Source organism: Prenolepis imparis, unplaced genomic scaffold (genome assembly GCF_030444845.1).
Source record: "Prenolepis imparis isolate NDT839.2.m4 unplaced genomic scaffold, iyPreImpa1.0 SCAF_347, whole genome shotgun sequence".
Taxonomy (NCBI): domain Eukaryota; kingdom Metazoa; phylum Arthropoda; class Insecta; order Hymenoptera; family Formicidae; genus Prenolepis; species Prenolepis imparis.
The window spans coordinates 20,872-33,987 of NW_028141505.1; the positions used below are offsets into that span (position 1 = coordinate 20,872).

The 13,116-nt window shown below is 29.2% G+C and overlaps 1 pseudogene; it reads left to right on the top strand.

Annotated features, from left to right (window-relative positions):
* Positions 1-640: 640 nt before the first annotated feature.
* Positions 641-11,817, top strand: LOC145948361 (proto-oncogene tyrosine-protein kinase ROS-like; annotated as a pseudogene).
* Positions 11,818-13,116: the final 1,299 nt, after the last annotated feature.

A 13,116-nucleotide genomic window follows, 5' to 3' on the forward strand; every position in this document is an offset into this window, starting at 1 on the left:
GGAATAAGTAACTGTTGGAAGAAACACTGATTGTGAGTATCATCGATCAGGCAGAGAGAAATGAATCATAAACAGAGCGCAGCAAATAAAGCATGATCAGATCGGTCTAGTCTGCGGAGTCAGTTACGATTGCGATTGCCACGAAAAAAGACAATGTTGCGCGTCATTTGATTCAAATACTGTCATATAAATATCACACAACAATATGCACAAATAGTGGATTTTAAAAACATGCATAGTATACAGTATACAATATGCATAAAAAAAGTAATCATAAGTGTTTATATTTTTAGTGAAACAAAAAATATGACAAATATCAACGTGGATAATATTTTATGCTTGAATTGCGGTGAAAGTGATAAAAAATTAAAAATTCTATAATTTTTGGATTACTTATAAATTGTTCAATTATCTTTTTATTGATTATATTTTTACGAAATATTAAAAAAAAATTAGAAAAAAGATATATTATTATCTTCGATACAATCAAGAGTGAATACGTGTCGCTTTGTATTGTTATTGGTTCTCATCGAAAAATTATAAAAATTACCTTTTACTTACTAGAAGTTCCCTCATATGATCTAAGATATATATTAATAATAAAAAGATACGTTTAAAAATTGGAATATAATAATGCGATTCGCAAACTGGATTCTAAAGAATTCATCGAGCACATAATAAAGTATCGAGTCGATTACATCTGAATCATCCACAGAATAAAAAGAAAAACAATACTGGTGACTAAAAATTGAGCGCCATCATTCACCGAAATTATTATGTTTAAGTTGAAATTATACGTTTTATTAATGCTGGTGAAGGCAGCTATCGCGATTTTGACACAGAATCATACCGTTCTGGACAATCCTCAGAAAAAGTGCCTTTCTGTGTGTCCGGATTTAAATTTCACTCAGGTAAGAGATTTTTTTCGCTTCATTAAAAAACAATTAAATGTTATTACAAGTAATAGTGCAGTTTATTTGAGTAACTAAAACGTGTAATATAATAATATCACATACTGTATAATGAAATAAAACTATACAAAAAAACTAAAAAGTATGATGCAATGAGAAAGGATGTATAGAACTTGAAAATTTTATTTTGCTTATAAATGGATGTATAATTTGTATTGTAGCAGGTATACTTTGCGGGATGAGGAATGCAGTGATAAATAATAACACTTGGTTAGACTAAAAAATATAATCACAGGGCAACCGACGGAAAATAAGTCAAGACAGGACAAAAAGACATACGCTAAAGCTATATAAGAGAGCGCATACTCGATACATAAGTTACTAGGGGCAGCACTTGATATAGTACTAACCTCAAGCGCCATATGGATTTATAGAGATATAAATTAAATTCTAACAAATATAGTACAAAATTAAACTTAATTAAGACGAAATATTAAAATTTGACTGTATTATGTTTGTGTTTCTATTGCTATTTTTAAGAATAATAATGATTAATATTAAAGAGATTCTCTGTTAATTTTTCACTATTTTGATACATACATACATACATACTGTATATGACACTTGAATTGAGTTTTATGATTTTTCATCAATTTGTAAAAAGATCTTATTTACTTTATTAAATATTTATAATAATTTAATGATATATATATAATAAGACTTGTAAAATAATTTTTATTTAACTAAATTAATTCAAAGAGTCAGCGTCATTTTGATGTGTCAAGGATAGTTACATTTGTGCTATTTACATATAAAGGAATGTCGACTATATTGGTATAATAAAATTCAAATTGTATCAATTAACTTTATAGGGCCAATAGTTAAATGAACAATATACGTAACAGCAATCTGTTCCAATCTAACTAGTAAAAATGTATATATATATAACATTCATAGTATATCCATTTATATAGCCATATGAATATAGATATCCATTTAAATAGTTATATGTAGAATATGCACATATTCTTATATAACGTGATGTCAATCGAAAGTATATGGTATTATGTTTTCTAGAATTTGTTTGCGTTAAAAGATATAACAATAATCAAAAAGAATTTCGAAAAAATTTTAAGTACAAAAATTTATATAATTTGTATAATCACATATATACACATAAAAGACAATATTTTAAACATTTTTATTCTTGAAATACAAACGTTATTATTGAAATTATAATCCTAACTGACGGATTATTAAAAAGTAAACTCGCTTGTTCTAAAAAGTTAACTAACAATCGCTAAAAGACTAAATCATTAGCTCTAACTATCAGCAAAATTGCTTCAGGAATCGAAGAGAGTAACATTTTCATATATCATTTGTTAAAATAGAACCAATTATGAATTCTTATTAAATAATTCTTATTCTGCCTAATCTGCGTGACTTTTTTATTAATATAAGAATCATGTTTGATATATTGCAAGAAAATATGTTGAAAAATAATACAAATAAATATTTTAGAAATGAAATTACATAATATTTAACACATTATAAATGAGGAATGGAATTATAAATAAAAATATCATGCTCATATTTTTACAAAACAAAAAATTTTATGCTCATTTTAGTTATTTCGACATATATGTTATTTTTTATGGTAATCTTATTTATATATATTTTTATATTTACTATTTTATTTATCATTAAAGATACCGTGGAATTTCTGGCCTAGCTGCCTTACTTATTTCTTTTTAATGTAATGTTTCATTAAGGATATTCCAGTGCCCGAAAACAACAATCATCTCATTTTACAAAATCTCCAGCCGGATCAGAATTATTCTGATAGCGTGACTATAAGAAATGAAGTCGATGAAGACGATGAAGTTACATTTGCAAATATGTCCATGAACCCTGAATCTATTGGTAAGATGCAATGAATATATAGAACGTTAATAAAAAATTAACAAAAAATTTAAAAGTTGTAAGTATAATGTAAATTTAAGAGAGAGTAAAAATTAAATTTAAAAAAATATCAAATTATTTTCTAATAACAAAGATAATATAAAATTTATTTTCGAAAAGAGAGAAAAAAATGTATACACTGTATGTAAAATAAAGCAGAATTTAGATAACACCATCAATTTCATTATTTTTCTTGTTTGTTTTAAATCTGTCGCAAATAATATACTTCTGATTTGTGAATAAATAGGAAATTTTAGAAAAGTGTTTAGCACTTTATTGGAAGCTTTTTTGTTTATAACTTAGCAATTACTTTTCTAACATAAATCTTGAAACACATACATACACACACACATTCACAAGGATTGTATGTCATTTCATTATTTTTAAAACTTGCTATGTTAATTTTGTAATATAAGTTTTTTTTCCTTTTTTCTATATTTTCATTGCACGTTAAATTATTATTATTTTTTTTAATTTACAGAGATAATCAACTTAAACATATTAATATGTACCATCTTAAAATCTGTAGGAAAAATTCCGAGCGAGCCAAGAGCATTCGTAGAGTTCAATGGATTTCTATGAAAAAATCAACATTTCTGTAACATTCAGGTGAAGAATCTAAGTTCTTAGTCTATATCCTTTTTCTCTCTAAAATTTAACATATAAAAATATTAATTTTGTTAAAAAATTATTAAATATGAAGACTAAAATTTATCTTACAGATGGAATCGACCTAAATTTGGAAACAAAGTGATACAAGGATATACAGTACAATGTTGGTTCATCGAAAACCTAAAAAAGATTCAAATCTGTGACGACAAAACTATTTTAACTACAATGGAGTGCACAGAACATAATCTAAAACCTAATACAACGTACTATTATCGAGTACGAGCGCATACTAAAGCTGGTGCTGGTCCTTATACGGATTTAATGAACGTATCAACCACGCATGAAAATCCGATACCTCAATTATTAATAAAAACAAGGAGAAGTATCAAAATATGGGACCTAGATTCAAGAAACTACGTTAATAACTTTAATATCCCTAATGACAATTTTATTACAAGAGATGTCGCTTATTCTGTAGCAGAACATAAAATTTATTGGCTCCAGTCGATTATTAATGTGCTTGAGTATACAAAAGATTTAATGATATGGGATATGAATACAAATAATATTACAAAAATAACTAGCCTTAAAACAAATTCACGCAATCTCTGCATCGATTGGATAGGAAGAAATCTATATTGGATGGAATATGACGACTCAGCAAAATCCTATTATAAAGCTGGACTTAACAATGTGGCAAAATGGCATAGTCAAATATGATAAGATTTTGAGCAGAGAAAATCTTATTTATTTAACTATACAGCCGTCTATGAGGTACATTAACTTTTATTCACTTGAAAAAATGAACATTTCTGTCTCTTTCAGTTAAGAATTTATATTATTTTCCAATTTTGCAGTAATTCACTATGATTTTGTAATAAAGATAAAGAATCATAAAATTATTAATTATCATAAAATTGTAACAACCTAAGCTTATTATTCTTTTAACTTCATGATTAAAATTATGTTTTATAATACACATTTAGAATAATATATATATTTTCCAGATTTTTATATTGGATAGAAGAGTTTTTAGATATGCAGTTTGTAATAATGAAATCGGATCTTGACGGAAAAAATGTGCAACCTTTTTTAGAAACCAATACGACCTTCTGTGCATACGATGTATCATTTTCAAGATTTTATTATGATATGATACTTGACATCACAAATACAGAGGAGCCGCTAATATACTGGCTAGAAAGACATGAATTATTTGTGGCGAACATTAAAATAAATAAATGCAATTCAATTTCAATCGCTGAAATTGGCACGATATTTACGTCACATTTGATAATTGATAAAACAAACATTTATGCAAATAGATATAATGTAAATACATTATCAGGTACTTATCTTTATATTTTAAAAAAGAAGTATGCACTTGTCGACAGTGAAAAAAACGCATCTAAACACGTGCAAATAATAGAAAGCACGGATCACTTTGCTCCCATAATATCGTTTGGTAAATCATCCTCCTTACAACCATATCCTCGGACGGAATGCCTTACGCCTGATGAAAAGAATTATAATATTACAATAGTAAAAATAACAGCGCACAGTATTGTTTTGAACTTTACAAAATCAAATCGCAAGCACAAATGCAAAAACAACATACCCACTATTAAATATATCATCTACGTAAGCTGTTTGAATAATAATCTTCATAACAAGTTCGATGAATTCTATATACAGACATACGAGCAATATTATGATATTCAGAATTTAACACCGTTTACAAAATACAAGCTGAAGCTAGCTGTGAGCAATGCTTACTCTGATCAATTATCGATGGACCTGCAATTCCGATCGGAAGTCATACTAAGAACTAACGAAAGCAAACTCAATGCACCAGAAAATGTGAACGTTCAGGTTCTGACGCCGACTATAGCGGCAGTTTATTGGATTCCACCCACGAAACTGAATTGTGCGACAGTAACTTATAGAGTATATTGGGAGTCAATTAACTTGGTGAACAGCACGCAACCGATAGAAGAACCATTTATTAATAATAAAGTAGACATCAAATTTTTTACAATAATCCAACCGTTGCTGCCAGAACAGAAATACTTTGTATATGTACGTGTGTATCCAGCTAACTACAGCAATTTATATAATGACAGTTTTAGCAAAACTGTGTACACGTACTCGGAACCGAACAATATTACTTTGAGCGGAGTTAACAAAAACAATATGAATATTTCGTGGATTCCTAGCGTTAATCTGACGATACATTACATACTGGAATACAAAAATGATGTGATGCAAAAGTGGCAAATCGCTGATAATTTTGAGACGAATTATGAAACAGTAATGTATTATATAGAAAACTTGCTACCGGCAACTTTATACAAGTTTCGTTTAATACTGACATATCCTGAATACGAGAACTTTACATGGCCATCTGATGAAAGATTTATTTTTCAAACACATGGTAAGCTAATATGATAATATGTAGCTATTTTAATATGATCTGTTTATTTTACATACATATAAATTCATTACAGAATTTTAAGAATGAAATATTTTTAATGATAAAATTATAAGTGGAAATATTCAAATAAGACAAAAAAGTTAAAACTATATTTGTATGTAACAAAGGTGACGATTCGATAATTCGAGCTACGCAATATAATCTAACATTAATGTTAAGCCTTGCTGCTACCGTTATTGTAATCTGCATCTGCTACTTTATTTATTGTTGTAAGTATATTTAATACACATTTTTTAAATTACAAATTATGATTAATGTAATAAGTGGAGAGATTTTTCAAAAAACATTAACTTATTTGTTAAAAGAGCAAAATTTAAAATTTGCAATGCATAATATTATTTAAATATATTATAACTTTATATAACAGTATACCGACAACGCATAGAAGATAACGAGCAAGTTTTGACTAGGATTCTACATGAGGTACTTATCGGAAACGTTCAGCATAATGCGCTATACAGTCCTGCGTTGCAATATAATCCAAATAAATTTTTACTCACTAAAATCAAACGTGAGCAAATCACACTAACGAAACTCCTTGGCAGCGGCACATTCGGAATGGTAAATTTTTCGTAACGTCATATTTTAAGTCATTAATGTTTAAATGTAGAAATAAGAAATACACATTTCTTAGTAAATGTTACACCGAAAAAATTGTTTTCTTGAAATGCATTAATAAGTCCTCTTAATAGATATTCTTAATGAATAAGATTATTTCCATCTTTTAAATTGAGAATATATTCTTATTTTTTATGCAACTTCAGCGCCGCACTAAATAAATATAATAAATTAATAATAAATTTAAAATAAAAATTAATAAAATAAAATTATTTGAATTTATAATAAATTTATAAGTTTACAATTAATATTAAAAATAATAACATAATAAGCAAAATGTGTATTTAACTATGTCAAATACATAAAAAAATATTCAATTATATGTGTAACATTTAAATATACATGTAATAAGTAACAAATGTCCATTTGTAAGGCTGTTTTTTGTTATATTGATTAATAATTTTAATAATACACGGATAAAAAAACATCTCATCAAGTATATATTCTTGCATGTTAAGAATATCTCTTTAGAGAATTTTTCTCCTAATTTAAGAGGATCTTTTTAGCGCTTATTTTACTGGAAGATATTATAAAGATAAGTGGCATATACTTAAGATGAGAATACAATTTTTTTGGATATATAAATCAACTTTTTAAAAGAAATAGTAATACACTAATTTTCATGAGACATACATATGCACTTTATTTTTTATTGTTGAATTATTGAAAATAAATTAAAATATATATGTATAATGTTATATAAAATTAAATTATCTTTTCTTGTTTAATAAAAGTTACATTAATTTTCAATATTTCGCAGGTGTACCAAGGGAATGTCAAGGATTTAGAAGAACCGGGATCAGAGACATCCGTTGCCATAAAAATGTTAGAAAAGTGTGCTTCTGTCGAAGAAAAAAAGAAATTCTTGCAAGAAGCTAAGCTTATGAGTCACTTTAGACACGAACATGTGTTAAGATTACTAGCTGTCTGCTTAGACGAGGATTCTCCATTACTCGTGTTGGAATTAATGGAAACTGATCTGCTAAAATATTTGAGAGAGTGTCGAATATTACAACCTTCTGATTTACACGCTTTGCGTCTACAAGATTTGCTCGCTATGTGCGAAGATGTTGTGCGAGGCTGTTGCTATTTAGAAGAGCTGCGCTTTGTGCATAGAGATCTCGCGTGCCGAAATTGTTTAGTGTCTGCGAGAGATCGTGAGAATCGTATTGTCAAAATCGGTGATTTCGGACTTGCTAGAGATATTTACAGAAATGACTATTACCGCAAGGTAGATATAATTAATAAAAAAAGATGAAACTTTTTGAAACTGTTTTTCTATTGTAATAGCTTTTTATAATATTATATATATCTTTAATAAAATATATATATATATATATATATATATATAGAATTTAAGAAAAATGAAGACTATGCATATATTTTTCTATATATTTCTCCAATATATATGTATATAATGTATAATGCAAAATATTAGTTTCTTGCTTAAAAATACTATTGCAAAAATGGATAATTAGAATAAGATATTTATCTTTAACAAAGTAAAAGATTCAAACGCCAGTACTTATAAAACAAGGTTAAAGAAATTTTTAAACGACCAACTGGCTAGTGATAATGCGTTTATTTATCGTTACGTTTCGACCCTATATCGGGTCCTCTTCAGACTAAAATAACAAAAACCATTAAGGCTCGTAGATGTTATAATAATGATATAAGCCAATAAAACATATAATACATGTAAAAACAATACCTTACAATCTGCAATTTCTAGATATAGTGTGTCAGTATGTGAAATGACCGTACGTGAGTGGAAATTCCGTCATCATTTTACACAGTGACTAGAAAAGTCTAACGTAAGCTGGTATAAGTCAGAATGTTGAGATATATAAAGAAAGTGTTATAAACATAAACATAATATATAAAAATCGTGACAATAACAAATTCATTAGTCAAGGATATTAAAGTACGTTAAGAATAGTGTCATATATCGCGTTCAAATTATCCGTATCCTTCTGCAGATTAATCGCATCTCTATGTTTTTTTATACAAATCATTTCGCTAATTTTTCTCTTTTTCAAATTACATTCGTTGTGTAAGATTGATACCGACGTCCAATCAAATTCATGATTTCTTGCAACCCTGTGCTTACTAACCACCGAATGATTACTCTGGTGTTTCCTAATGTCACTTCTATGTTCTTTTATGCGCGTTTCAAGATGTCGTTTTGTTTGCCCGATGTAACAAGCACCACAATCATTGCAAGAAATCTTATAAACAACATTCGTTCTTTTGTTCGGTTCAAGTTGGTCCTTTCCTTTTTTAATCAAAGTATCGAGTTTATTTGGTACTGTGTGTAAAACCTCTAAGCCGTAATTATTCAACGATCGACGAATCTCCTCACTTAAGCCCTTAATATACGGAAAAACCACACACTTTGAGGGATCAAACTTATTTTTAATATTTGTACGTTCCTCATTCATTGAGTATAGATCTTTTAATCTTCTATTGATAATCTTATTATAAAAATGTATCGGGTAACAATTATTAGATAAAATTTGTTTAATAGTCAAAATATTCTTATCGTGAAACCTTTTATCAGAGAGTAAAATCGCTCTGTCTGTGAGATTAACTATAGTATTAACTTTGTATCTATGTGGTTGGCCGGAATAATAATTAATATATCTACCCGAAAAGGTTGGTTTTCTGTACCAATTAGTGATAAGATTGTTATTGCATCTAATGACTTTAGTGTCCAAAAATTCTATCGAGCCATCCGTTTCAAGTTCATAAGTAAACTTTAATCTAGGGTGGTAGTTATTAAAACTATATAAGATCTCATTAATACCATTCCTAGGAATGATAGCAAAGATGTCGTCTACATATCTGCAATAGATAGAAATCTTAAATGGTAGTGATAAAAGGCACTGAGATTCAAGGTCGTCCATGACAATGTCCGCAAGAACCGGAGAAAGAGGAGACCCCATCGGCATACCAAATATTTGCTCGTAAAACTCCCCGTTAAAGCTAAAACTAGTGGAATCGATAATAAATTCCAACACGAATAAAAATTGATCAATGGACAAACTAGTATGTTGTGAAATCAAATTCCATCTGTTTCTAATGGCCAAAATGACTAAAGATTTCGGAACGTTAGTAAACAATGACGTAACATCCAAGGATATTAAAACTTCATTATCATTAATATTCGCTTTCTTTATATTTCTTGCAAAGGACCAACTATCTCTAACATGTGAGACGGGTTTTTTGATTGATCGTGACAGTATATCGTGTAAAAACAATGCTATGTTATAGGTGGGACTGCCCAGCGATGAGACTATTAAGCGTAAAGGATGATTATTTTTATGGACTTTTGGTAGTCCATAACATCTAGGTAAATTGCCATTATTACAGACCAAACGTTTATATGTCATTTCATCAATAATTTCCTTATCTCGCCAACCTCGTACTATCGCATTAACATTATTAGTTAGCTTTTTTAAGGGGTCTTTATTTAATTTTTTATAGGTAAGACTGTCCGCCAATAAATCCGTCATGTTCTTTATATACTCGCCTTTATTTAAAACTACCGTAATCTGTCCCTTGTCTGCTCTGGTGACAAGAAGATCCTGGTTATTTTTCAAAAACATTCTACATTCACGATATTGTGAGTAAATTAAATTTTCGAAGTAGGATGTATGACGTTTATTGCATAAAAATTTTTTAATTGAGTTAACAAGCGAATTCCTTGTAACTTCTCTGAGATCTTCAGGAATTTTGTGAGAGTTAACTTCAAAATTCTTAATATGCTCCATAACAACCATGGAACGGTCATTCTTATCCTCACAATTGACTCGGAGACTAAAACTTTCACCCAAGCATAAAACATTTTGAACGGCCTCCGGTAAAATCCTATCACTCAGGTTAACGAGCCATTTCGATTTATCAATATCTTTAAGAACATTGTTGTTAGTTTTATATTTGTCCAAGATATTATTAAATTTATTTGATAGTCTAGTTTTTTGTTTGTGATAAAAATTACTTCTTAAACTACTATTATTATAGGAATAAAATTCATCTAAGAACTCAATAGAAAACAACGCAACCAAATCCGTTTCAATATTCTGTAGCTTTTTTATAAGATATGTAATGTGGAAATTCAGATCTTTAATTTCAAAGTTCAACAATGTTCTTTTATTCTTGTCTATGAGATTATGAAAGAGTTGAGAAACGCTATTACTGTAGAACGTTACACGTAAGCGCAGGTTCCCTATATGTGACGGGAAAACATCATGACGTCGGCAACGTAATAAAAACCGTAGTTGTTGTTTAGATTCTATGATTCTCTTGTTGGTATTAATCCAATTTTTAAGTGCTGTTGTATGCCGTACTCCAAATTGATCCGTGATAGAGATGCGATTAATCTGCAGAAGGATACGGATAATTTGAACGCGATATATGACACTATTCTTAACGTACTTTAATATCCTTGACTAATGAATTTGTTATTGTCACGATTTTTATATATTATGTTTATGTTTATAACACTTTCTTTATATATCTCAACATTCTGACTTATACCAGCTTACGTTAGACTTTTCTAGTCACTGTGTAAAATGATGACGGAATTTCCACTCACGTACGGTCATTTCACATACTGACACACTATATCTATAGAAATTGCAGATTGTAAGGTATTGTTTTTACATGTATTATATGTTTTATTGGCTTATATCATTATTATAACATCTACGAGCCTTAATGGTTTTTGTTATTTTAGTCTGAAGAGGACCCGATATAGGGTCGAAACGCAACGATAAATAAACGCATTATCACTAGCCAGTTGGTCGTTTATCTTTGCATACATATTTATCTTTGTTAAAATTTTATTTTAGGAAGGTGAAGGTCTGCTTCCTGTTCGCTGGATGGCACCGGAATCCCTAGTGAACGGAATATTTACTTCTCAGAGCGATGTTTGGTCATTCGGAGTACTAATGTGGAAGATTACATCATTGGGTGAGCAACCTTATTCTACAACAAAATCTAATCTCGAAGTGATAAGTTACGTACGCGAGGGAGGCAAGTTGCAGATGTTTCTCGATTGTCCATCCTCATTATATCAGTTGATGCAGCGTTGCTGGGGTGTAGCAAATGCCAGACCAAATTTTAAACTTTGTCTGAACAATATTATAGATCTAAGAAGTGACGCAGAATTGCATCCAATATAAATATTATCTAGTTGGCACAATTAATTAATTATTTGAACATGTGTATATCAAAGCGAAACAAATTTTTGCACATCTATTTGAGATATTTGAAAATATGTCTGTATTATACGTCTGTATATATATTTGCATTTAAAAAATTTTAAACTTTAGCATATATTTTGTTTACTAACACTGAAAAATCAAAAAAGAACAAGTAGTTATACCAGTGTTCAAATAGATAACTACTCTTGATTTTAGTTATAAATAGCATTTAGAGATAGGTGAAATTACTATAAAATGTGTAATGTACTAAATTCTATACAAATAACATTTTTAAAAAATCTGTTTTTATATATCTGATCAAAATTCTTCATGCATATCAAAAATATTTTGTATGTCAAACAGGAAATAAAGAAGGACGCGAGAATGGGTTAATAAAGGTTAATAAAAATTTACATATATCTGTTTCTTTTAGCAAATAAGTCATGGAAAGCCTGACTCTTTTGTTGGATTAGCTTAGTCTAATAATTCGTCTAATAATTATAATTTATATTCTAATAATTTGGTTTACGTATTAGTTTCAGATTACTCAGTTAATTTCTTTAAGTAAAAGTGGCTCTATCTTTATTCAACTTCTTTTTCCATGAATGCGTTTATTATCACTGACACTTTTAACAATGTTTATATTTCAACATTAAACGTTTTTATTATCATTTTCTTTATAATCATAAAAATTTTATTTTTCCTGTATTTAAAAACATCATATAAATATATTTTAATGTAAACAAATGTTCTGGAGAGCACAATGCTATGAACTTTTGAGAATGATATAACTTTCGATTTATGTCTGATGAAAATATGTACATACATACAGGGTGTCCGGTAATAGTCGCATCAACCGTCGTGTGCAGGTAGAGCTAGTTAAACCGAGTAGAAAAGTCCTCTACCATTTTGCGATATTCTCAATAATAAGAGAGAAATAAATTTAAAAAAATCAGCCAATTCGCGCGATGATAAGCGTGCGGCGAGAAGAGACAGCCCAGTTTTATGTCGTTACCAAGCATGCGGCGAAAAGAAACAGTATAATGTTACACGGTTGCTAAGCGCGCGATGAAGCGGAGTACTCTGCGTTGATACCACTGCTTTTTCTTTTCGCCGCATGCTTGGTAACGACATAAAACTGGGCTGTCTCTTCTCGCCGTCGTCACGCGAATTGGCCGATCTTTATTAATTATTATCTCTCTTATTATTGAGAATATCGCAAAATGGTAGAGGACTTTTCTACTCGGTTTAACTAGCTCTACCTACACACGACGGTTGATGCGACTAGTACTCTGCGTTGATACCACTGCTT